The following is a 27,365-nucleotide window of genomic DNA, read 5'->3' as shown; positions in this document are numbered from 1 at the left end:
CCTGTAACATAACCACGTCTGCCTTAAGTTTCTTAAGGTGTGCGAGTACCCGTGCCCTCTTTATCGGCCCGTTCAGCCCTCTCACGTTCCACGTGATCAGCTGGGTTGGGGGGCTTTTTACCCCCCCCCCCCTTGTCGATTAGCCATCCCCTTTTTCCAGCTCCTCACCCGGTTCCCACGCAGCTGTGTCCCCCCCAGGCGGTGCCCCCCCCGCCCATCCCACCCCATGCCAGCTCCCCCCTCTCCCCAGCAGCAGCAGCCCAATAATTCCCCCCCCCGCTAGATCCCCCACTAGCGTAGTTACACCCCCCATGTTGTTCCCAGAAGTCAGCAAACTCTGGCCGACCTCGGCTTCCCCCCGTGACCTCGGCTCGCACCGTGCGACGCCCCCTCCTTCCTGCTTCCCTATTCCCGCCATGATTATCATAGCGCGGGAACCGAGCCCGCGCTTCCCCCTTGGCCCCGCCCCCAATGGCCAACGCCCCATCTCCTCCACATCCTTTCCTCCCCCCACCACCTCCTGTGGAAGAAAGAAAAGTTACCACATCGCAGGATTAATAACATAAAACTCCTCTTTCCCCCCTTTTTACCCCCCTCTTTACCCCCCTCTTCGCCCCCCATACTCGCCCCACCACTTTGTTTCAAACGTTCTTTTTTTAATAACCCGCTCATTCCAATTTTTCTTCCACGATAAAAGTCCACCCCTCATCCGCCGTCTCAAAGTAGTGGTGCCTCCCTTGATATGTGACCCACAGTCTTGCCGGTTGCAGCATTCCGAATGTTATCTTCTTTTTGTGAAGCACCGCCTTGGCCCGATTAAAGCTCACCCGCCTTCTCGCCACCTCCGCACTCCAGTCTTGGTATACGCGGATCACCGCGTTCTCCCACTTACTGCTCCGGGTTTTCTTTGCCCATCTAAGGACCGAAACGGAGGAATCTCACCACTGTGGCTCTAGGAATTTCTCCTGCTCTCGGTCCTCGCGCCATCACTCGGTATGCTCCCTCCACCTCCAGCGGACCCGCCGGGGCCTCCGCTCCCATTAACGAGTGCAGCATTGTGCTCACATATGCCCCGACGTCCGCTCCCTCCGCACCTTCAGGAAGACCAAGAATCCTTAGGTTGTTCCTCCTCGCGTTGTTCTCCAGCGCCTCCAGCCTTTCCAAACGTCGTTTATGGTGTGCCTCGTGCATCTCCGTCTTCACCACCAGGCCCTGTATGTCGTCCTCATTCTCGGCAGCCTTTGCCTTCACGACCCGAAGCTCCCGCTCCTGGGTCTTTTGCTCCTCCTTTAGCCCTTCGATCGCCTGTAATATCGGGGCCAACAGCTCCTTCTTCATTTCCTTTTTGAGTTCTTCCACGCAGCGTTTCAAAAACTCGTGTTGTTCAGGGCCCCATATTAAACTGCCACCTTCCGACGCCATCTTGGTTTTTGCTTGCCTTCCTTGCCGCTGCTCTAAAGGATCCACCGCAATCCGGCCACCTTCCTCTCCTTTTTTCATCCGTATCCAGGGGGGATTCCCTTCTGTTTCACCGCACAGTACTTTTAGCCGTTAAAATTGCCGTTGGGGCTCTTATCAAGAGCCCAAAAGTCCGTTCCACCGGGAGCTGCCGAAACGTGCGACTCAGCTGGTCATCGCCGCACCCGGAAGTCTGGTTTCATTTTCAATTGGGAGCTCCATCCAGAGAAACAAGGTGTAGTTCCGGTCTCTTTCTGCATGCAAGGAATGTCTTCAAATCACTTGCTAATTTAAAAGTGATAACATCTCTCAGTAGAGAATTTAAACCTGATGTATGTGTTAAAGAGGGTATTTGTCTTGTGGATGCTGCAAGGAAAGATTAAGGATTACTTATAGAGTACTGTATTCTTTGGGGGGGGGGAGTATGAGAGTTGATAGTTGCTAAGATGTTTATTGCGTGTTTATAAAATGTTAACTGGATTCATAGAATAAACATTGTTTTGTTTCAAAAGTACTTTTAAATCTCTGTTGCATCACACCTGTAGAGTGGGCCCTTGTGCTCCCCATAACCAAAATCTATTTAAAGTTGTGGGTCAGGTGAACTCCATGATATACTTTGGGGTTCTCGAAACTCTGGCCCATAACAAATTGGGGGCTTGTCCGGGATAAAAGTCTATCGTTCATGATTGGATTGGCTTAGTGAACTTAAAGACAGTCAGGGGTAGGGCGGCATGTGGCACATTGGATAGAACTAGGACTGCGGCGCTGAGGACCTGGGTTCGAATCCCGGCCCTGGGTCACTGTCCGTGTGGAGTTTGCACATTCTACCCATGACTGTGTGGGTTTCACCCCCACAACCCAAAGATGTGCAGGTTAGGTGGATTGGCCATGCTAAATTGCCCCTTAATTGGAAAACAAAAAATAATTGGGTACTCTAAATTTATTTAAAAAGACAGTGAGGGGTGAGCATATTGTGGTTGCTTTTCAGGTGTGGTATTTCAGTTTGAGTAGGGAGTGTGTTGTGGACAATGGTTCTTTCAGAGGCTCGGAAGTTTTTGGGGGTGGAGAAGGTCACACGCAGTACCTTACGAACAAAGATTTTAAAAAAGGGCTTTTAGATTTGGCAAAAACATTGGGGTTAACGTTACCTGACAGCATACGAAAAGAGGTACTTACGGCAGTAGCTGAGCACTTAAAATTGCCTGAGATACAGTCAGACTCATTGGAAATGGCAAAGATTCAGTTGCAGATTAAGCAATTTGAACATGAAAAAGAATTAAAGCAGCTTGAATACGAAATGAGGGAAAAAGATAGAGAAAGAGAAAAAAAGAGAGAAAGGGAGATACAGATCAGGGAAAAAGAGAGAAGAAAGAAACAAAGAAAGAATAGCCCTAGCAGAACAAAAAGAGAAAGGGAGGTACAGATCAGGGGGGGGAAATAAAGAGAGGAAAGGGAGAGAGACAGGAAAGGGAAAAAGGGAGGAAAGGGAAAAAGAGAGAGTTTGAACTTAGAAAATGGCCATGAAACATGACAGTCAGTTAAAATTAGCGGATGTAAAGGGAAACGTATAGTTGGAGGATAGTGATGAGGATAACGAGAAAGAGCTTCATAGTCAAAGGCTTGATGGGGATTTATTTAAATATGCCAGAGCATTGCCAAGGTTTGATGAGAAGGAGATAGAAGCCTTTTTCATTTCATTTGAGAAGGTGACTAAACCAATGAAATGGCTACCAGACAAGTGGGTATTACTGATTATAACAAAGCTGGTAGGTAGGGATGGTGGAGTGTTTGCATCACTATCAGAGGAGGTATCTGGGTCAAAAGAGATGAGAAAATCCATCTTAGGTACAGATGAACTAGTGCCTGAAGCTTACAGACAAAGGTTTAGAAATTTAAGGAAAGAACCTGGTCAAACATACATGGAGTTTGAAAGGATCAAACAGAGTAACTTTGATAGGTGGATAAGGGCTTTGAAAATAGACCAAACGTATGAAGTTCTCAGAGAAATTATACTTTTGGAGGAGTTTAAAAATTCAATTCTTGATGTAGTGAGAACTCATGTGGAAGAGCAGAGGGTTAAAACTGCAAGGTTAGCAGCTGAAATGGCAGATGATTATAGAACAAAGAAGAACAAAGAAAAGTGCAGCACAGGAACTGGCCCTTTGGCCCTCCAAGTCCGTGCCGACCATGCTGCCCAATTAAACTACAATCTTCTACACTTCCTGGGTCTGTATCCCTCTATTCCCATCCTATTCATGTATTTGTCAAGATGCCCCTTAAATGTCACTATCGTAAGTATGAAGTAGTTCATAAATCAATGCTTGGTTTCCAACATCAGTTTCAGCCTGTGAGGGATAGAAACTGAGGAAAAGAGAAATACTCAAGTGGTAGAGGTACAGGAAATCTGATGGGAGATAATAAAGAGAGTGTACCTCAGATTAAAAAAGAAATCAGGAGGGTGGAAGAGACATGAAAAGTTTCAAATGTTTTCACTGTAATAAACTAGGCCATGTAAAGTCACAGTGTTGGTGGTTGAAGAAAAGCACTGGGAAGGCTGATGTGGTAAAACAGGATAAGACAGTGTGGTTTATTAAAGTCGTAAAGGAAAGCCCAAGTGAAGCGAAGGAGGTGCAAAAGATTTTACAGCCTGATCAAAAGGTGATTGATAAGAGGGTGCTAGATCTCTTTAAAGAATGTACTTGTGTGGGTAAAGTTTACTCATGTGTACCAGAAGGAGCAGGTAAAGAAGTCACAATTTTAAGAGGTACGGGACTAGTCAATCTTTAATGGTAAGAGATGAGGAGTTACGTAGTTTGGGAAGAATGTTGCCAGAAAAGGTGGTAATATGTGGAATTCAGGGTGAGAGGAGTAGTGTTCCATTATATAAGGTAAGGTTGGAAAGTTCAGTGAAGAGTGATGAAGTGATTGGAGTAATAGAGAAACTATCTTGTCCAGGAATAGTTGATCTTGGGTAATGATATAGCTGGATCGCAGGTGGGAGTGATGCCGACTGTGGTTGATAAGCCAGTGGAAAATCAGATAACTGAAGTGCTGAAGGACGAATATCCTGGGATTTTTCCGGATTGTGTAGTAACAAGGTCGCAAAGTCACAGGTTAAGATAAGAGAAGAAATCAAAGAGTGAAGAGAAAGGTGAAGTTCAATTATCAGAAACGATTTTTGAACAGATGGTTGGAAAAGAACAAGAACAGGTGCAGGATGAGGCGGATATTTTTAGTTCAGAAAAATTGGCGGAGTTACAACAGAAAGATATAGAAATAAAACGGATGTATCAGAAAGCATACACGGAAGAGGAATCTGAGTGTATACCGGAGTGTTATTACCATAAAAATGATGTCTTGATGAGAAAATGGAGATCTTTACATATGCAGGCGGATGAAAAGTGGGCAAAAGTTCATCAAGTAGTATTGCCGGTAGGGTAGAGAAAGGAGGTGTTGCGAGTTGCACATGAGGTACCAGTGGGAGGTCATTTGGGAATAAGGAAAACTCAAGCTAAAATACAAAAAAAATTTGTTGGCCTGGACTACATAAAGATGTAGTTAAATTTTGTCGATCATGTCAAGTGATAGGGAAACCTCAAGCAGTAATAAAACCAGTGCCCTTAATACCCATTCCAGCATTTGAAAAATCTTTCACAAAGGTCTTAATTGATTGCATAGGACCGCTTCCTAAAACGAACTGTGGGAATCAATATCTTTTGACTATAATGGATGTGTCTACTAGGTTCCCAGAGGCCATTCTCGTACGCAATATTACAGCTAAAAAGATTGTGGAGGAGTTACTTTAATTCTTTACTAGAAATGGACTACCCACAGAAATACAATTGGATCAAGGATCAAATTTTACCTAAAGGTTAGACAAAGTTATGGATAGCTTAGAAATAAAACAATTTAAATCAACTGCGTACCATCCAGAATCACAGGGAGCATTAGAAAGGTGGCATAGACATTAAAGACAATGTTTTTAAAAATAAATTTAGAGTACCCAATTAATTTTTTCCAGCTTAAGGGGCAATTTAGCGTGTTCACTCCACCTACATTGCACATCTTTGGGTTGTGGGGGCGAAACCCACGCAAACATGGGGAGAATGTGCAAACCCCACACGGACAGTGACCCAGAGCCGGGGTCGAACCTGGGACCTCGGCACCGTGAAACTGCAGTGCTAACCACTGCGCCACCGTGCTGCCCATTAAAGACAATGTTGAGGGCTTATTGTCAAGATTATCCAGAGGATTGGGATAAAGAAATTCCATTCGTATTGTTTGCAATTAGGGATGCACCGACTGAGGCAACCAAATTCAGTCCTTTTGAACTAATGTTTGGTCATGAGGTAAGAGGACCACTGAAATTCATTCAGGAAAAATTGGTGAGTGAGCAGTCGGAACTTACATTATTGGATTACGTGTCAAACTTTAGGGAACGATTAAATAGAGCAGGCGAATTGGCTAGACAACATTTAAAAGTTGCTCAACATGTGATGAAATGGGTAGCAGACAAGAAAGCAAGTTTGTAATTTTGCCAGTGGAGATAAAGTTTTAGTGTTGTAACCAGTGGTAGGCGAACCTTTAAAAGTAAGGTTTTGGGGACCTTATCAGATTGAAAGGAAATTGAGCGAGGTGAATTATGTGGTAAGAACGCCAGATGGGAGGAAAACTCACCGAGTGTGTCATGTGAATATGCTTAGAAGGTACTCTGAAAGGGAAGGAGAGCAAAAGGAGGAGGTTTTAATGATTTTAACTCAAAGTGAAGAAACAAATCCAGATGACTGAATTTGACATTCCTCAAATTAAATTGGAAACGAGGATGTTCTTAAAAATTGGGATAAATTGTTGAGTTACCTGCCAGAGGAAAAACGGACTGATCCCCCCCCCCCCCCCCCCCCCCCCGGGTTGCTGCTGCTACCTTTCCTATTTTCCCTTATCGCTCTGCAAGATAGTTGAGGAACGGTTGCCACCGCCTGGTGAACCCTTGAGCCGACCCTCTTAGTGCGTACTTTATCCGCTCCAATTTTATGAACCCTGCCATGTCGTTTATTCAGGCCTCCACGCCCGGGGGTTTAGCTTCTTTCCACATAAGTAGAATCCTTCGCTGGGCTACTAGGGACGCAAAGGCCAAAACATCGGCCTCTCTCGCCTCCTGCACTCCCAGCTCATCTGCAACCCCAAATATAGCCAACCCCCAGCCTGGTTCGACCCGGACCCCCACCACCTTTGAAATCACTTTTGCCACACCCACCCAGAACCCATGCAATACCGGACATGACCAAAACATGTGGGTGTGGTTCGCCGGGCTTCCCGCGCATCTCCCGCACCTATCCTCCACTCCACAAAATCTACTCAGCCTTGCTCCCGTCATATGCGCCCTGTGTAGAACCTTGAATTGTATCAGGCTGAGCCTGGCACACGAGGACAAAGAGTTTACCCTACTTAGGGCATCTGCCCACAGCCCCTCCTCAATCTCTTCCCCCAGCTCCTCCTCCCATTTTCCCTTCAGCTCCTCTACCATCGTCTCCCCCTCGTCTCTCATTTCCCTATAAATATCTGACACCCTACCATCACCCACCCATGCCCCCAAAATCACTCTGTCCTGGATCTCTTGCACCGGGAGCTGCAGAAATTCCCTCACCTGTTGCCTCAAAATGCCCTCACTTGCATACAGCGAAATGCATTCCCAGGTGGCAACCCATATTTTTCTGTCAGTGCTCCAAGACTCGCGAACGTCCCGTCTAAGAACAAGTCCTTCAATTTCGCAATTCCTGCTCGCTGCCAAGATTTAAATCCCCCATCTATCCTTCACGGGACGAACCTATGGTTGTTCCTTATCGGGGACCACACTGAGGCACCCGTCACTCCCTTATGTCGTCTCCACTGCCCTCAAATTTTCAGAGTTGCCACCACCACTGGGTTTGTGGTGTATTTTTTCGGGGAGAATGGTAACGGCGCCGCCGCCAGTGCTTTTAGGCTAGTTCCCCTACAGGATGCCATCTCCAGTCTTTTCCACGCCGCTCCTTCCCCTGCCCTCATCCACTTACATATCATTGACACGTTGGCGGCCCAATAATAATCACTTAGACTCGGCAGTGCCAGTCCCCCTCTGTCCCTACTGCGCTGCAGGAACCCCCTCTTTACTCTTGGGGCCTTTCCAGCCCACACAAAGCTCATAATACTCTTGTCCACCTTCTTAAAAAAGGCCTTTGTAATCAGTACAGGGAGGCACTGGGACACAAAAAGAAACCTCGGAAGGACCACCATTTTAACCGCCTGCACCTGCCCGCCAATGACAGGGGCGCCATGTCCCACCTCCTAAAGTCCTCTTCCATCTGCTCTACCAGTCGTGCCAAGTTAAGCTTATGCAAGGTTCCCCAGTTCCTGGCCACCTGGATCCCTAAATACCGGAAATCCCTTGTTACCCTCCTCAACGGTAAATCATCTATTCCCCTGCCCTGTTCCCCGGGGTGCATCACAAACAGTTCACTCTTCCCCATATTCAATTTATATCCTGAAAATTCTCCAAACTCCCTGAGTGTCTGCATTATCTCAGGCATCCCCTCCACTGGGTCCGCGACATACAACAACAAATCATCCGCGTATAATGACACCCAATGCTCTTCTCCTCCTCTAAGTACCCCCCTCTACTTCCTAGAGCCCCTCAGCGCTATGGCCAGTGGCTCAATTGCCAACGCAAACAGTAACGGGGACAGGGGACATCCCTGTCTTGTACCCCTACATAGTCGGAAGTGGTCAGATCGTTGCCTATTTGTAATCACACTTGCCACCGGGGCTCTGTACAGGAGCTGAACCCATCTAATGAACCCCTCTCCAAATCCAAACCTCCTCAGTACTTCCCACAGGTAGTCCCACTCCACTCTATCAAATGCTTTCTCTGCATCCATCGCCACCACTATCTCCGCCTCCCCCTCCGGTGGGGGCATCATCATCACCCCCAGCAGCCTCCATATATTAGCATTCAATTGCCTCCCTTTAACAAACCCCGTTTGATCATCATGCACCACCCCAGGGACACAGTCCTCTATCCTTGTCGCCATCACCTTGGCCAAAAGCTTGGCATCTACGTTCAAGAGGGAAATAGGCCTGTATGACCCACACTGCAGCGGGTCTTTGTCTCTTTTCAGGATCAGCGATATCGTCGCCTCCGACATCGTCGGGGGTAGTGTCCCCCTTTCCCTAGCCTCATTAAAGGTTCTCGTCAGAAGTGGGGCCAGCAGGTCCACGTATTTCCTATAGAACTCCACCGGGAACCCATCCGGTCCCGGGGCCTTCCCTGCCTGCATGTTCCCAATTCCTTTTACCACCTCCTCCACCTCAATCTGCGCTCCCAGTCCTGTCATCTCCTGTTCCTCAACCAATCGGGAACTCCAGCTGGTCTAGGAAACGCATCATTCCCTCTTTCCCTTCCGGGGGTTGAGCCTTATATAGCCTCTCGTAAAATACCTTAAACACCCCGATCACCCTCTCCGCTCCCCGTTCCATCTTTCCCTCCTCGTCTCTAACCCCTCCGATCTCTCTCGCCGCCCCCCTCTTCCTAAGTTGTTGGGCCAGCAGCCGGCTCGCCTTCTCTCCATGTTCATACTGCACTCCCTGTGCCTTCCTCCATTGTGCCTCCGCCTTACCCGTGGTCAACAAGTCAAAGTCCGTGTGCAATCTCCGTCTTTCCCTGTATAGCCCTTCATCTGGAGCCTCCGCATATTGCCTATCCACCCTCAAATTCTCCCTCAACAATCTCTCCCTTTCTTTACCCTCTTGTTTCCCCTTATGGGCCCTTATGGAGATCAGCTCCCCTCTAACCACCGCCTTCAGCGCCTCCCAGACCACTCCCACCTGGACCTCTCCGTCATCATTAATCTCTAGGTACCTTCCAATACATCCCCTCACCCTTACACATACCCCCTCGTCCACCAACAGTCCCATATCTAATCTCCAGAGTGGGCGCTGTTCCTTTTCCTCTCCTACTTCCAAATCTACCCAATGTGGGGCATGATCTGAAATGGCTATAGCCGAATACTCCGTTCCTGCCACCTTCGGGATCAGCGCCCTTCCCAGGACAAAGAAGTCTATCCGGGAGTACACTTTGTGGACATGGGAGAAGAAGGAAAACTCTTTACTCCTTGGCCTAGTAAATCTCCAGGGATCCACTCCTCCCATCTGCTCCATAAAACCCTTAAGCACCTAGGCCGCTGCCGGCCTCCTCCCGGTCCTAGATCTGGACCGGTCCAGCCCTGGGTCCAGCACCGTGTTGAAGTCCCCCCCCCCCATTACCAACTTTCCCATCTCCAGGTCCGGGATGCGCCCCAACATACGCTTCATAAAGTTCGCGTCATCCCAGTTCGGGGCATATACATTCACCAGCACCAGCGCCTCACCTTGCAATCTGCCACTCACCATCACGTATCTACCCCCTGTCTACCACTATGGTCTTCGCCTCAAACAATACCTGTTTCTCCACCAGTATTGACACCCCTCTATTTTTCGCATCCAAGCCCGAGTGGAATACCTGTCCCACCCATCCTTTTCTTAATCTGACCTGATCCGCCAGTTTCAGGTGCGTCTCCTGAAGCATGACCACGTCTGCCTTTAGCTTCTTTAGGTGCGCAAGTACCCTTGCTCTCTTAATCGGCCCATTCAACCCTCTCACGTTCCACGTGATCAACCGGGTTGGGGGGGCTCTTTACCCCCCCCTCATCGACTAGCCATCCCCTTTACCCGCTTATCCCCCCCGACGGCGCCCTCCCGTCCCGACCATCCCATCCCATATCAGCTCCCCCTTCACCTTAGCAGCAGCAACCCAGTTAACCCCCCGCTAGATCCCTCTCTAGCTCCCCCCATATTGCTTCCCGAAGTCAGCAAACTCTGGCTGACCTCGGCTTCCCCGGTTTATCCTTAGCCTCCCATCATGTGAGGCCCCCTCCTTCCTGCGCCCCCTTTTCCCGCCACAATTTCCATAGCGCAGGAACAAAGCCTGCGCTTCCCTCTCGGCCCCGCCCCTGATGGCGCAGCTCCCTCTCTCCTTCCCCCTTCCCTTCCCCACCGGCGCCCACATTTCTTCGTGTCCCCCCCGCCCTTCGAGGGGAAAGAACATTTTCCACCATCTAATTCACAGTCCCTTGCCACCACCTCACTACTTCATTTCAAACACTCTTTCTCCAATCTAGTCCAACTTCTCCTCTTCAATAAATGTCCACGCCTCTTCTGCCGTCTCGAAGTAGTGGTGTTTACCCTGGTGTGTAACCCACAGTCTTGCCGGCTGCAACATTCCGAACTTCACTTTCCTCTTGTGGAGCACCGCCTTGGCCCGATTGAAACTCGCCCTCCTTCTCGCCACCTCCGCACTCCAATCCTGATATACGCGGATCACCGCGTTCTCCCACCTGCTGCTCCGTGTCTTTTTCACCCATCTCAGGACCATCTCCCTGTCCTTGTAGCGGTGGAATCTCACCGCTATTGCTCGAGGTATTTCTCCTGCCTTTGGTCTTCTCATGAGGACTCAATACGCTCCCTCCACTTCCAGGGGGCCCGTCGGGGCCTCAGCTCCCATTAAGGTATGGAGCATCGTGCTCACATACGCCCCAACGTCTGCTCCCTCTGCCCCTTCGGGAAGACCCAAGATTCTTAAGTTCTTCCTCCTCGAGCTATTTTCCAGGGCTTCCAGTCTCTCCATACACCTCTTATGCAGTGCCTCGTGCGTCTCCGTCTTCACCACCAAGCCCTGTATCTCGTCCTCATTTTCGGCAGCTTTTGCCTTCACTCCACGGAGCTCCATCTCTTGGGTCTTCTGCGCCTCCTTTAACCCCTCAATCGCCTGCAGCATCGGCGCCAGCACCTCCTTCTTGAGCTCCTCCACACATCGCCGGAGGAACACCTGCTGTTCCAGGCCCCATACCAATTGGCCTCCCTCTGCCGCCATCTTGCTTCTCACTTCCCTTCTTTGCCGCTGCTCCAGAGGATCCTCCGCAATCTGGCCTCTATTATCTCTTCTGTCCATTCACATCCGGGGGGACTCCCTTCTATGTCGCCTCACAGTGGGTTTAGCCTTCGAAAATTGCCGTTGGGGCTCCCGATAAGAGCCCAAAAGTCCGTTAAAACAGGAGGTGCCGAAACGTGCGACTCAGCTGGTCATCGCCGCACCCGGAAGTCCTAAACAACATCCATACAGACGTAACCCGTTAAAATTGGCACAGGTTAACAAAGAAATTGAGAGTACGTTTAAAAATGGCATAATTGAAGTGGGTTGCAGCCAATGGAGCTCACCCATAGTGATGGTACCCAACGGTTGTGTGTGGACTATAGCAAGGTTAATGCAGTTACAAGAATGGTTTCTTATCCTATCCCACGTTTGGAGGATTGCATTGAGAAGGTGGGACAATCAGCTTTTATTTCCAAACTGGATTTACTTAAAGGTTACTGGCAGGTACCTTTATCCGAAAGGGCAAAGGCGAGTTCAGCTTTTGTGACTCCAGATAGTATATACAAATTCAAAGTTATGCCATTTGGCTTGAAAAACACCCCAGCCACATTTCAATGGTTAACGGTTCAAAGTCATTTCAGGATTACCCAATTGTGCGGTATACATCGATGATCTGGTCATTTTCAGTCAGACATGGAAAGAACATTTAAAACATTTGATGGGAGTTATTCGATCAATTTCAGGAGATGGGTTTGGTGGTAAACCTAGCCAAAAGTGAATTTGGAAAGGCCCAAGTCACTATCCTTGGCCATACAACCGGACAGGGTTGAATGGTCTCATGGGATCTGAAAACAAAATTATTTGGACAGTTTCCAATACCCTCGACACAAAGGGAAATAATGCAATTTCTTGGCATGAGTAGATTTTACTGGAAATTTGTGCCGAACTTTAGCAGTGTGGTCGCTCCACTGACGGACTTGCTAAGAAAGCATAGCAAATTTAAGTGGACAGCGGAGTGTCAACAGGCATTTGAAGGCCTAAAGGATGTGTGAACCACTGCTCCTGTGTTAGCCATCCCATATTATACAAAACCATTCACTGTTGAGGGGAGTGACGTGGGCGTAGGTGCGCTGCTTCTACAAGAAGACGACGAAGGACTAGAGTGGCCTATCGGTTATTTTTCAAAGAAATTGAATTCTCACCAGAAGACGTATTCAACGATTGAGGAGACTTTTGAGCTTGGTGCTGGGCTTTGCAACATTTTCAAATTTATGTGACCAGCAATCCGTCTGACGCAGTTATATATACTGATCATAATCCATTGACGTTTTTGGAGAGATTCCAGAATAACAATGCAAGACTGTTTCAATAGAGTTTATTGTTACAGCTATTTCATTTAAAAATAATAATTGTGGGTGGACGAGAAAACGTGATAGCCGATGCTTTGTCACGAATGTGATGAAAAGGCGCTGGTTCGGTGGACTATGTTATTATAAATGTTTGCGTGTTTTGTTTTAAAAACGTATATTTACTGTCAATATTTCTTACAGGAAAGTGAAAAATGAAATCATCTTGAAGTTGGTTTATTTTTTTTTTCTTGGGCGGAGGTGTCATGTGACAGTACCTTTAAGAAATGGGTGTTTATCAAATAGCTGCAGTGATGTCAGTGTGGGTGGAGCAGGGTTTTGGTCTGGAGCTTTTTACTTTTGCTTTGGGCAAAAAGCTCGTGTGTTTGGTTTCGTTTTCAGATTGGGAGCTGCATCCAGAAAAACATGGTGTAATTTTGATCTCTCTCTGTATGAAAAGAATGTCTTCAGATCACTTGCTAATTTAAAAGTGATAACTGCTCTCTATAGAGAATTTAAACCTGATGTGTGTTAAAGAGGGTATTTGTCTTATGGATCTTGCAAGGAAAGATTATGGGCTACTTAGAGTACTGTATTCTTTGGGGTGGGGGGGGAGAGTATTTGAGTTGATAGTTGCCAAGATGTTTACTGTGTTTATAAAATGTTAACTGGAGTCATCGAATAAATATGGTTTTGTTTTAAAAGTACTTTAGATCTCTGTTGCATCACACCTGTAGAGTGGGCCCTTGTGCTCCACATAACCAAAATCTATTTAAAGTTGTGTGTCAGGTGAACTCAATGATATACTTTGGGGTTCTCAAAACTCTGTCCCATAACACCTGTACATCTTTGGACTGTGGCAGGAAACCGGAGCACCCGGAGGAAACCCACGCAGACACGGAATGTGCAGGCTCCACAGATTCACAACCCTTTGGGATAAGTAGTTTTTCCTCACCCAGGGACCTGTATGCAGGGGAAAACCCCAGCTTTGCTTTGCACTGTAAGGAAAAAAACTAGTGGACTTCCGGTGGCAGCCATGGAGGAGTAGGTCACACGTTTAGTAGCTCCCACCTGTGACAGACTTTTGGACCTTTTTCCCCCCATTTCTTCCTGGATTTTATTGGATAAATCAGTGAAGAGTGAGGAGAAATCCCCCTCCAGTGTATGGAGAATTGGACCAGAAGTGGCCGTGTGAGAAGACAAAGTTCTACAAGGATGACGCGAGCAGAGCTGGCAACGCGGGGAAGTATGGCGGAGCAGCAGGGCCGCGGGGAGGCGGCGCAGTGGTTGACGGAGCAGCTGGGGAAGTTTTTCGAAGATTGCTTCACCAAGCTTAAGGACACGCTGGATCCGATCAAGGCTTCAATTGATCAGGTGGTGCAGAATCAGGAAACCCACAGACGTGCGATCCAGGAGGTGGAGAAAAAGGTGTCAGAGCACGAGGAATACCGTGTGGGCAACACGGTATCACAAGTGATTAGCACTGTGGCTTCACAGCGCAAGGGTCCCACGGTCGATTCCCCGCTGGGTCACTGTCTGTGCGGAATCTGCACATTCTCCCAGTGTCTGCGTGGGTTTCTTCCAGGTGCTCTGGTTTCCTCCCACTGTCCAAAGACGTGCCAGTTAGGTGGATTGGTCATGGTAAATTGCCCTTAGTGACCAAAAAAGGTTAGGATGAGTTATTGGGTTACGGGGATAGGATGGAAGTGAGGGCTTAAGTGGGTCGGTGCAGACTCGATGGGCCGAATGGCCTCCTTCTGCACTGTATGGTCTATGTTCTAACCGTGCTGGAGACGATGAATGACCGCCAGAAAAGAATGCAGGAGAAGCTGGAGAACAGGTCCAGGAGGCAGAATCTGAGAATCGTCAGCCTCCCTGAAGGAAGTGAGGGATTAGATGCGAGGGCCTATGTGAGGAACATGCTGGAGAAGTTGATGGGGGCTGAGGCATTCCCTCGGCCCTGGAAGTGGATAGAGCGCACAGAGCCCTCGCGAAGAAGCCCCGAGCGAACGAGCCGCCGAGGGCGATGGTGGTACGTTTGCACCGATTCCTGGACAAAGGACACGTTCTGCGGTGGGCCAAGAAAGAACAGAGCAGCAAGTGGGTGAATTGTGAGCTGCACATTTATCAAGACCTGGGCTCGGATTTGGCCAAGAGGCGAGCTGGGTTTAATCAGGCAAAAACGGCCCTCTTTAAGAAGGGGGTGAAGTTCGGGATAGTGTACCTAGCCCTGTGTGTCACATGAGAGGAATGGGATTTTTATTTCGAAACACCTGACAATGTATGGATTTTCATCAAGGAAAAAAGACTGGAGATGAATTAAAGACACTGAATTCTTGGAGAGTATTGTAGTGGCGATTTGTTGAAAATCATTTTTGTGCGGGTTTGACTAAGTACTGTTGTGTGCAATAAGGGGCTGTTTCGATGTCTTACTGGGGGCTGGTTGGATGGGGGGTTTGTGTGGCTGTTTATTTCTGTGGCTGTTTTTTCTGATGTTTGTTTACTGGGTAATGTGATGCTTTGAATATGTATGTCCAAGTGGGGGGAGTGGGGAGAGAACAATGGGGAGACAGACTGTTCGGTGCCATGGGTGGGGCTATCAAGTCAGCTTGGGACAGCTGACTCACGGAAGCACAGTGGATGGTGAGCAGGTGTTAAGCTGGAGCTTGATATGCGGGGGGGGGGGGGGTTTCTAGTGCTGTTACTGGGGGGGGGGGGGAAGGATGCGGGGAGCTGCTTTGCTGACAGGGGAGGAACTGTTACTAGGGGAGGTCAGGGACGGCGAATGCCCGAGGGGGGGGGGGGGGGGGGGGGCTCGAGGAGGCCAGGGGTGCGAGCTGGAGGCAGGCCTAAAAAGGGTGATCGCCAGTCGGCAGGGTGGGGGCACAGGAAGCCCCCCGATCAGGCTGATTACATGGAACGTCAGCGGGTTGAATGGGCTGGTCAAGAGGGTTTACGTGTTTGCGCATTTGAGGGGGCTGAAGGCGGACGTGACAATGCTACAAGAGACACACCTAAAGTCTATGGACCAGACTAGTTTGAGAAAGGGGTGGGTTGGCCAAGTATTCCACTCAAGGCTGGACTCAAAAGACCAGGGTGGGAGTGATCTTGATCAATAAACGAGTGGCAATCGAGGCAGGGAGAATCATGTCAGATATGGGGCTAGGTACATAATGGCGAGTGGGAAGCTGGAGGGAGTGCAGGTGGTACTTGTGAACGTATATGCTCTGAATTGGGACGATGTGGAATTTATGAGGCGGGTGTTAGGCAAGATCCCAGACTTAAGAATCACATAACTCGATCATGGGAGATTTTAATACAGTCATTGATCCGGAATTGGACCAATCAAAATCCAGGACAGGAAGAGTGCCAGCCGCGGCAAAGGAATTAAAGGGGTTTATGGAACAGATGGGGGGGGGGGGGGGGGGGAAAGAGTAGACCCATGGAGGTTTGCAAGGCCAAGGGCGAAGGAGTTTTCCTTTTTCTCCCATGTCCACAAGGTATAGTCTTGCATTGACCTTTTTTGTTCTGAGCAGAGCTCCAATACCGGGGGTGGTGGATACCGAGTACTCGGCAATCGCAGTGTCGGAACATGCCCCACATTGGGTGGATCTACAGGTTAGTTTGGAGAGCGGACAATGCCCACTATGGAGGCTGGATGTGGGGCTGTTAGCAGCTAAAGCGATCTGTGGGCAGGTGGACAAGTCCATCCAAAACGACCTGGAAACAAATGATACAGGGGAGGTCTCTGGAGCAACGATTTGGGAAGCTTTGAAGGCAGTGGTCAGAGGGGAATTAATCTCGATACGGGCCCAGAGAAAAGGCAGAACGGGCTAGATTAGTGGAGGAGATCCTCCAGGTGGACAGGAGATACTCGGAGGCCCCGGACACGGGGCTACTGAGGGAGCGGCGGAGATTACAGGCGGAGGTCGGGCTGTTGACTACAGGGAAATCAGTGGAACAGCTGAGGAAGGCAAGGGGGCAATTTATGAGTGTGGGGGAAAAGGCTAGAATGTTAGTGCACCAGCTCAGAAAAAGGGCGGCGGCCAGGGAGAGGAGAGTAGAGGTGGGAATACAGTGCTGGACCCAGTGGGGGTGAATGAGGTGTTTAAGGACTTGTACAGCAAATTGTATGAGTCGGAACGCCCGGCTGGGGTGGAGGGGATGAGGCAGTTTTTGGGTCAGTTGAGGTTCCTGAGGATCTGTTGGAAGGGCTGGGAGCCCCAGTTGAAATTGAGGAAATTTGAGGGGCTGGAGGGCATGCAGTTGGGCAAGATCCCGGGGCCGGATGGCTACCCGGTGGAATTCTATAAAAAGTTTTCAGATATTGAGCCCACTGCTGGGGAGGTCATTTAATGAAGCAAGAGAGAAGGGAGTCCTCCCCGCAACAATGTCGCAGGCCTCAATTTCATTAATCCTGAAACGGGAGAAGGGTCCGGAGCAATGCGGGTCATAAAGGCCAATTTCTCTACTGAATGTGGACGCCAAACTGCTGGCTAAAATAATGGCCACAAGGACAGAGGATTGTGTCCCGAGATTGATAGGGGAAGACCAGACGGAATTTGTAAAGGGCAGGCAAACTCAAGGCCAATGTTCGAAGGCTTTTAAATATTATTATGGTGCCCTCAGGAGGAGGTGGTAGCGATGGATGCGGAAAAGGCTTTTGATCGGGTGGAGTGGGATTACCTGTGGGAGGCGCTGGGAAGGTTTGGTGAGGGCTTCATTGACTGTGTGCAGTTGCTCTATCAGGCACCAGTAGCGACTGTGCGTACGCACCGGCTGCGGTCGGGGTATCTTAAACTACACCGAGGGATGAGGCAAGGGTGCCCCCTCTCCCCATTACTGTTTGCTCTGGCCATAGAGCCATTGGCCTTGGCTTTAAGATCCTCCAGGAACAGGAAAGAGCTGGTTCGGGGAGGGGGGTGGAGCACCGGGTCTCGTTTTACGCATATAACCTGCTCGTGTATATTTCAGACCCGTTGGGAGGGGTTGGGGGAAGTTATGCGGATCCTCAGGGAATTTGGTAATTTTTCAGGGTATAAATTGAACATGGGGTTTGCGATCCAGGCAAGAGGGCCGAAGAGACTGGGAGAGCTGCCGTTTAGAATGGTAGACAGGAGCTTTCGATACCTGGGTGTCATGAGAATGTCACCTTAAGAAATGTTTGTCTGCTCATGTTGCTGCAGTGATGTCAGAGTGTGGGTGGAGCTGAGCTCTGGCTATTTTTTTGGTTTCACTTTGAGAAAAGCTTGGGTGTGTCTATCTTGTTGGTTTCGTTTTCAGTGTTGGAGCTGAAGCCAAAGCAGGTGTGCTGCTGTTCTCTCTGCCATGAAAACACTATCATTTGGTGAATTCAGAAATATAAATATTCTCAGTAGTGATTGTAAACCTGATGTGCTTCTGTTAAAAGGTGTTTAGCACACTGGGCTAAATCACTGGTTTTGAAAGCAGACCAAGGTAGGCCAGCAGCACGGTTCAATTCCCGTAACAGCCTCCCCGAACAGGCGCCTGAAGTGGTGACTAGGGGCTTTTCACAGTAACTTCATTGAAGCCTACTTGTAACAATAAGCGATTTTCATTTCATTTCCTTTTGTCTTCTGGATGTTGTATTTGAATTGATGATTGCTAAGATGTTCACTGTATGTTTTAAAAAGGTTAACTTGAGTTCAGAGAATAAACATTGTTTTGCTTTAAAAAATACTTTTCCATTTCTGCTGTCCCACACCTGTAGAGTGGGCCGTGTGCTCCCCATACCACGCTCTATTAAAAGTTGTGGATCAGGTGAACTCCATGATACACTTTGGGGATCTCTAAACTCTGGCCCATAACAAATTGGGGGCTCGAGGGGGATAAAAGTCTATCTATTGGATTGGCTTAGTGAACGTAAAGACAGTGAGGGGTGAGCATATTGTGGGTGCTTTTCAGCTGTGGTATTCTAGTTTAAGTAGGGAGTGTGTTGTGGACAATGGCTCTTTCAGAGGCTCTGAAGTTTTTGGGGGTGGAGACGGTCACACACAGTAACTTACGGACAGAGACTCAAAGCAGACTGTTAGATTTGACAAAAACATTGCAGTTAATATTACCTGACAAAATGCGAAAAGTTGAGGTAATTATGGCAGTGGCTAAGCATTTCAAGTTGCCTGCGATACAGTTTGACTCATTGGAAATGGCAAAATTTCAGTTACAAATTAAACAAATGGAACATAAGAAAGAATTAAAGCAGCTTGAATACGAAAGAGATAGAGGGGGGAAAAGAGATACAGATCAGGGAAAAAGATAAAGAGTTTGAACTTCAGAAAATGGCCATGAAACACGAGTCAGTTAAAATTGGCAGACATAAAAGGAAATATACAGTTGGATGATAGTGAGAAAGAGCATCATAGTCAAAGGCTTGGTGGGGATCTATTTAAATATGTCCAAGCATTGCCAAGGTTTGATGAGAAGATGAAGCCTTTTTCATTTCATTTGAGAAGGTAGGTAAACAAATGAAATGGCCACAGGGCATGTGAGTATTACCGATTCAAACAAAGCTGATAGGTAGGGCTAGTGAAGTGTTTGAATCACTATCAGAGGAGGTATGAGGAGGTGAAAAAAATCCATCTTAGGTGCATATGAACTAGTGCCTGAAGCCTACAAAGGTTTAGGAATTTAAGGAAAGAACCTGGTCAAACATACATGGAGTTTGAAAGGATCAGAGTAATTTTGATAGGTGGATAAGGGCTTTGAAAATAGACCAAACATATGAAGCTCTCAGAGAATTTATACTTTTGGAGTAGTTTAAAAGTTCATTCCGTCGTGAGAATTCATGTGGAAGAGCAGAGGGTTAAAACTGCGAGATTAGCAGCAGATATGGCAGATGATTATGAATTAGTTCATAAATCAAAGCTTGGTTTCCGACTGTTGTTTTGTGGTTGGGGTGTGTGAAGATTGTGATGGGGGCGGAAATGTTTATTGTACCATGTTCTCTGACACTAAGAGTTTCGACAGATATGTGAAAAGAAAGTGATTGGTAAAGAGACATGTCGGCCCACTACAGACAAACAGAGGAATGCACAATAAGAGACAAAGAAATGGCTGAGCAATTGAATACATACTTTGGTTCTGTCTTCACAAATGAGGACACAAATCAGATCCCAGAAATGTTGGGAGAATGAAAGGTTTAGTTAGAGGGAAGAACTGAGGGAGATCAACATTAGTAGAGAAATAGTGCTAGGAAAACTGATGGGATTGAAGGCGGATAAATCCCCAGGGCCTGAGAATCTGCATCCCATAGTGCTTAACGTGGCAGCTCTGGAAATAGTGGATGCATTGGTGGTCATCTTCCGGAATTCTATAGACTCTGGAACTGTCCCTGCAGATTGGAGGGTAGCTCACGTCACTCCGATATTCAAAAAGGGAGGGAGAGAGAAAGCAGGAAATTATAGACCAGTAAGACTAACATCGGTAGTGGAGAAAATGCTTGAATCCATTATCAAGGACTTTATAGCGGAACATTTGGAAAGCAGTGGCAGGATCTGTCAGTCAGTCAGCATGGACTTATGAAGGGAAAATCATGCTTGACAAATCTGTTGGAATTCTTTGAAGAGGTAGCATTGTGGATATCACAATTGCTTCACAGCTCCAGGGTCCCAGGTTCGATTCCGGCTTGGGCCACTGTCTGTGCGGAGTCTGCACGTCCTCCCCGTGTCTGCGTGGGTTTCCTCCCACAGTCCAAAGATGTGCAGGGTAGGTGGATTGGCCATGATAAATTGCCCTTAGTGTCCAAAATTGCCCTTGGTGTTGGGTGGAGGTGTTGAGTTTGGGGAGGGTGTTCTTTCCAAGAGCCGGTGTAGACTCAGGGGGCCGAATGGCTTCCTTCTGCACTGTAAATTCAATGATAATCTGTGATTAATCTAGGACAAAGGTTCGGCACAACATCGTGGGCCGAAGGGCCTGTTCTGTGCTGTATTTTCTATGTTCTATGTAACCAGTACAATCGACAAGAGGGAGCCAGTCGATGTGGTATATTTCGACTTTCAGAAGGTGTTTGACAAAGTCCCGCATGAGAGATTATTATGCAAAATTAAAGCGCATGGGATTGAGGTGGATAGAAAACTGGTTGGCAGAGAGGAAACAAAGAGTAGGGATTAATGGGTCCTTTTCAAATTGTCAGGCAGTGGGGTACCACAGGGATCGGTGCTGGGACCCCAGCTATTCACAATGTATATTAATGATTTGGATGAGGGAACAAAATGTAACATCTCAAAGTTTGCAGATGATACCAAATTGGGTGGAAGGGTGAATTGCGACGAGGATGCAGGGATCCTACAGCAAGATCTAGACAGGTTGGGCGAGTGGGCAAATCAATGGCAGATGCAGTATAACTTAGACAAGTGTGAAATTATTCATTTTGGAAGCAAAAATAGGAAGGCAGATTACTACCTGAATGGTTGTAAATTGGAGAGAGGGGAGTGTGCAGTGGGACCTGGGTGTCCTTGTGCACCATTCGCTGAAGGTAAGCATGCAGGCAGTAAAGAAGGCTAATGGTATGTTGGCCTTCATTGCAAGAGGTTTTGAGTACAGAAGCAGGGATGTGTTGCTGCAATTGTACAGGGTCTTGGTGAGGCCACACCTGGAGTATTGTGTGCAGTTTTGGTTTCCTTCTCTGAGGAAGGATGTTCTTGCTCTCGAGGGAGTGTAGCGAAGGTTTACCAGGCTGATTCCAGGGATGGCGGGACTGCCATATGAGGAGAGATTGACTAGGTTGGGATTGTTCTCGCTGGAGTTCAGAAGAATGAGGGAGGATCTCATAGAGAGTTATAAAATTCTAACAGGACTAGACAGGGTAGATGCAGGGAAGATGTTACCAATGATGGGTGTGTCCAGAACCAGGGGTCACAGCCTGAGGATTCAGGGTAAACCACTTCGGACAGAGATGAGGAGACATTTCTTCACCCAAAGAGGGTGAGCCTGTGGAATTCATTACCACAGGAAGTAGTTGATGCTAAAACTTTGAATATATTCAAGAGACGGCTGGATGTAACACTTGGGGAGAATGGGATCAAAGGCTATGGGGAGAAAGCAGGATTCGGCTGTGGAGTTGGATGATCAGCCATGATCGTGATCAATGGCGGAGCAGGCTCGAAGGGCCAAAAGGCCTCCTCCTGCTCCTATCTTCGATGTACCTATGTTTATGTCGCTGTTATTATTATAAAAACTTGCAAATACCCTAACAAAAATTTTTATTTTTTTTTATATAAAAAGAAAACCTAGGTGCTCAGAACTTTCAAAACAGACAAAAAAGACAACCGGAAGGAGCCAGTTTTATAGTTTATAGAAATGTGTGTGGTTTCTTTTTTTTAAAAAAGATTTTTATTTCCTTGTCCATTCTCAATTACAGGTACATCGTGAATACTTACAAAGCAACTGGGGTGAAGGGTCAAAACATAAACGAAAAAAAGTCAGTGACAAGATCAAAAAGTTACAGAATTCCATGCAAGTTATCGTACAGCAGGTTACCCTCTGGGAATGCCAATGGCCGACACTCGGTCAGCTGGGACTAAATCTCTTCTTTTTAAAAACTAAGATTTTTTTTTATTTTTTATTCTCAAACATGACAAAAAAAGGTTTTCCGAGCTTCGGAACCGAGGGCAAATTCTCCCATCCACTTGCCCGGGCCCAGTCTCGATCCTGTACAGCACTCCACCCCAACCCCGGACCTCATTTCCTCCCCTCTGTGCGCAGAGAGCAGGATCCCGCACAATTCTACGATGACACCCAAGTTAATCCCGCAGACCCCACCCGCACCTACTTCAACACGCGCACCTAATTAAAAAACGGGGTCGCCTCAGGCGAGAAAGGCTCGCTTCCCTCCGCAACTGTTAAAACTCAAAATCGTCATAAAAATAGTTGCGTACAATTCAATTCTTTCAAACAAATTAGTCCAGACGAGGTGTGCAGTTGAAGGTATTCAGATGGTTGGGTGAGTCCCAAAACAGATATAAAGCAGTGTCCTTGCTTGAGAGAGAGGGTGAGAGCAAAAGTGCCAGAGGAAGAGAGAGACAGAGGGAGAGAGAGACAGAGGGAGAGAGAGACAGAGGGAGAGAGAGACAAAGGGAGAGAGAGACAGAGGGAGAGAGAGACAGAGGGGGAGAGAGACAGAGGGGGAGAGAGAGACAGAGGGGGAGAGAGAGACAGAGGGAGAGAGAGAGACAGAGAGAGAGACAGAGAGAGAGACACACAGAGGGAGAGAGAGACAGAGGGAGAGAGAGACAGAGGGAGAGAGAGACAGAGGGAGAGAGAGACAGAGGGAGAGAGAGACAGAGGGAGAGAGAGACAGAGGGAGAGAGAGACAGAGGGAGAGAGAGACGGAGGGAGAGACAGAGGGAGGGAGAGACAGAGGGAGAGAGAGACAGAGGAAGAGAGAGAGAGACAGAGGAAGAGAGAGAGAGAGACAGAGGAAGAGAGAGAGACAGAGGAAGAGAGAGAGAGACAGAGGAAGAGAGAGAGACAGAGGAAGAGAGAGAGACAGAGGAAGAGAGAGAGACAGAGGAAGAGAGAGAGACAGAGGAAGAGAGAGAGACAGAGGAAGAGAGAGAGAGACAGAGGAAGAGAGAGAGACAGAGGAAGAGAGAGAGACAGAGGAAGAGAGAGAGACAGAGGAAGAGAGAGAGACAGAGGAAGAGAGAGAGACAGAGGAAGAGAGAGAGACAGAGGAAGAGAGAGGCAGAGGAAGAGAGAGAGAGAGGCAGAGGAAGAGAGAGAGAGACAGAGAGAGAGAGGCAGAGGAAGAGAGAGAGAGACAGAGAGAGACAGAGAGAGAGAGAGACAGAGGAAGAGAGAGAGACAGAGGAAGAGAGACCAAGGAAGAGAGAGACCGAGGAAGAGAGAGACCGAGGAAGAGAGACCGAGGAAGAGAGAGAGACAGAGGAAGAGACAGAGAGAGACAGAGACATAGAGATAGAGACAGAGAGACTGACAGAGATTATAGACCGAGAGAGAGAGAGAGAGACACAAAGACACACACACACAGATGGATGAAAGAGTGCAAGCTCACATGGAACACACATCGGGGTGAGAGGTCGGTTGCCTGCATCACCAATCGAGACGCACCTGAATATAAAATCGAGGGACCACTGTCTACACTGGGGGGGGGGAGAAGAGAAACGACGACCAAAAGCAGTAACCTGGGAATGGGGAGCGCTTAACGTTAATTGTCTGGCACTCCTCGGTCTGATATTCCGTTGGAGCCTGTGTAAAGTCAGAGACCCGCTTAGACAGGAATATCGCCGAGAGGGAGTCGAGCTTCCGTCTGCTGGCGTCATGGATTTATAGAAAAACGGACACTTTCATTTTGCCTCCAGACACCATCTTATCTCACAATGGTGGAATTGTTCTGGGAGTGAAATGCTTCTTCCTCCTCCTCCGCCTCTCTGCATTGATGTGCCACCCCAACCCAGGGGAAAGAACGGGAGAGCTGCAGGTCAGGCCAGGCAGCGGCAACCTTCTGGCCTGCGGGGAGCCGGTGGAATGCTGCAGCTTATGGACAGGTAGGCTTAAAAAAAACAAGGAAGCTGCCTCCCTCACTGCCAGGCGCACGGCCCACCCTCACCGCGACTGGCAGTCTAACCCTCTCCCGGCCCACCTCCTGGGCAAAGGATAACCAGGCGGCCTTGCTACGTTCTTTACAGGTCGCCCTCGGAGAACCCGTAGAAGGACTCTGCCTCACTGTCCGCCTCAAAGAGCTTGGTCAGCAGCCGGGGGTCCAAGGCCAGGGTGGGGGGCGCCTCGCCGTCGCCGCACTCCTCCAGCTTCCCGCTCAGCTCCAACTGCTCCTGCAAGAAGCTGACCAGCTCCTCCTGGGCCTCCACCTTCTGCTGCACCGAGGCGGGCCGGCCGCTGGGGCCCGGCAGCACGCTGGCCAGCAGGAAGGACTGCTGCACCACGTCCGCGTTGGAGCCGACAAAGCCGGCCACCTCGGCCACCCAGTTGAGTAGGGACTGGAGCACGTCGCCGTACACGTCGCGGAAGCAGGCCGCCTCCCGGGAGTACTCGGCCCAGCGTTTCTGCAGGAAGCTCCGGAGGGTCTGGCCGATGCACATATCGAGGGGCTGGGCTCGCGAGGTGCAGCCCCCCGGGACGACCAGCGGCAGGGAGTTGCAGCGGCTCAGGTGGTCGATGAAGTCGTCCGACAGGTGGCGGCGGGAGCTGTCCAGGACCAGCATGGTCCGGCGGTAGCGGGTGGCCATGTGCCGCCGCCACACCTTGGCGAGCCACAGTTCCAGCACCTCGGCCTCGCTGTACCCAGTCTCCTTCACCTCCAGCAGAATGCCCGTGGGCACCTTCAGCCATGGCGGCAGGCCCCCCCGGGAGAAGATCATGGTGGGCAGCAGGTTGCCGTCGGCCAGGATGGTGAAGACGATGACAAACTGTGGCTCTCCGATACCAGCCACTTCCAGGCCACCCGGTGTGCCCTCGGGCCGACGGAGGGCCTCTGGGTCCAGGAAGATCGGGATCTCATCCATGTTGCCAATCATGCAGTACGGGAAGTCTCGCCCGACGATCTGCTGCTGGGCGAACTCCACGAAGCTCTGGACGCTCTCCTCCATCTCTCGGGGCAGCTTGCGGGCCAGGGTGATCTTGGCATAGGCGATGAGGTTGTGTCGCAGCAGGAAGCCCACCGCCCAGAGGCAGGAGGAGGGTGCGGCTGGCTCTGCGCCCCGGGGGCCCAGCAGCTTGGAGAGCCGCTGCAGGAAGGTTTCCTCGGTGAGGGGGAGCTGCCTCTCCCGCTGCACCAACACCCACTCCACCAGTTGCTCCTCAGCCTCCGGGGAGAGGAGAGGCGACCCGGCTTCGGCACCACTGCTCAGGTCGAGCTGCTGCGCGCACTCGTTCAGTAACTGCTCCACCTGGCTCCGCGACGCGCCATACCTTTCAGTGGCTGCCTGCATACCGCAGCACAGGGCATGTAACACTACCCTGAACTCGTGTTCGGACAGCGGCTTCCTCGTCCAGGGCACATCTTTGGGCCGACTCTCTGAATCGTCACCTCCCTTGGACAACTGACTGTCCTCTTCAACACACTCTGGACTCAAACTGCCTTCATCTTCATTTTCAACACATTCTGGACTCAAACCCCCCTCTTCTTCAGTGCTCACGGGACTCAACCTCCTCTTGTCTTCAAAAACACACTCGGGGGTCAACCTCCTCTTCTCCTCTTCATTACACTCGGGAGTCAACCTCCTCTTGTCTTCTTCAACACACTCGGGAGTCAAACTCCTCTCTTCTTCAACGCACACGGGAGTCAAGCTCCTCTCTTCTTCAACGCACTCGGGAGTCAAGCTCCTCTGGTCTTCTTCAACGCACTGGGGAGTCAAGCTCCTCTGGTCTTCTTCAACGCACTCGGGAGTCAAGCTCCTCTCCTCTTCAACGCACTCGGAAGTCAAGCTCCTCTGGTCTTCTTCAACGCACTGGGGAGTCAAGCTCCTCTGGTCTTCTTCAACGCACTCGGGACTCAAACTCCTCTCCTCTTCAACGCACTCGGGGGTCAACCTCCTCTTATCCTCTTGCACGCACACCGGACTGGAATCGTTTTCATCCTCTGCAATGTATGTGGGAGTCGAGCCGTTCTTTTCTTCTGCGACATATTCTGGACTCGAACCGTTCTTATCCTCCGCAATGTATATGGCGCCCGAGCTGCTTTTATCGTCTTCCACGTAGATTGGACTCGAAGCCTCCGCGTCTTTACTGGCAGCCGGCGGTGACGCCGCGACGGGGGGTCGGGAACTGATCTTTGCGTTGATGTAGTTGGTGGAACAGACGGTGCTCAGTCTCACAGTTTTAACTTGCTGAGACCTACAAGAAGGGAGGAACCAGAAGTGATTTAAGTATTTCCTCGTTTCCCTTTTGCGTCACATTTCAAAGGAGAAGGAACAAACAAAAGGGAACCCAACACCTTTGAAATTACACTTCCAAATACTGAGCAGAATTTTAAAATATGTCATGTGAGAGTACCTTTCAGAGCTGGGTGTTTATCAAATAGCTGCAGTGATGTCAGAGCGTGGGTGGAGCTGGGCTGGCTGCCTTTCGCTTTTGAGCAGACAGCTACAGTGGGTTTTTAAAAGTTTTGTTTTGAGAGCTGGATAGCTGCGGGCAAAGCGAGCAGCTGTATACCGATCCCTCTCTACAAGCTACAGACTGTCTTCAGCTCATTTGAGGATTTGAAAGTAATACCTGTTTCTGTAGAGAATTTAAACCTGCTGTCTTTCTGTAAAAAGGGTTTAACATATGGATGTTGTTAGGAAAGTTATGAAGGGTTACTTATAGAATTGTACCTGTGGGGATTATTGGTGTTGATAGTTGTTAAGATGTTTACTGTGTTTATAAAGTGTGAACTAGGTTCATAAATAAACATGGTTTTGCTTTAAAAGTACTTTAGATCTCTGCTGCATCACACCTGTAGTGGGCCCTTGTGCCCCCATAACCACAGTCTATTAAAACTCGTGGGTCAGATGGACTCCATGATACACTTTGATGTTCTCTAAACCCTGACCCATAACAAATGCTTCATTCATTTACGGGATGTGGGCGTCGCTGGCTGGGCCAGCATTTGTATTGCCCATTCCTAATTGCCCCTTGGGAAA

The sequence above is a fragment of the Scyliorhinus torazame genome, chromosome 26 (assembly GCF_047496885.1).
Source record: "Scyliorhinus torazame isolate Kashiwa2021f chromosome 26, sScyTor2.1, whole genome shotgun sequence".
Taxonomy (NCBI): domain Eukaryota; kingdom Metazoa; phylum Chordata; class Chondrichthyes; order Carcharhiniformes; family Scyliorhinidae; genus Scyliorhinus; species Scyliorhinus torazame.
This window is presented reverse-complemented; position numbering follows the sequence as displayed.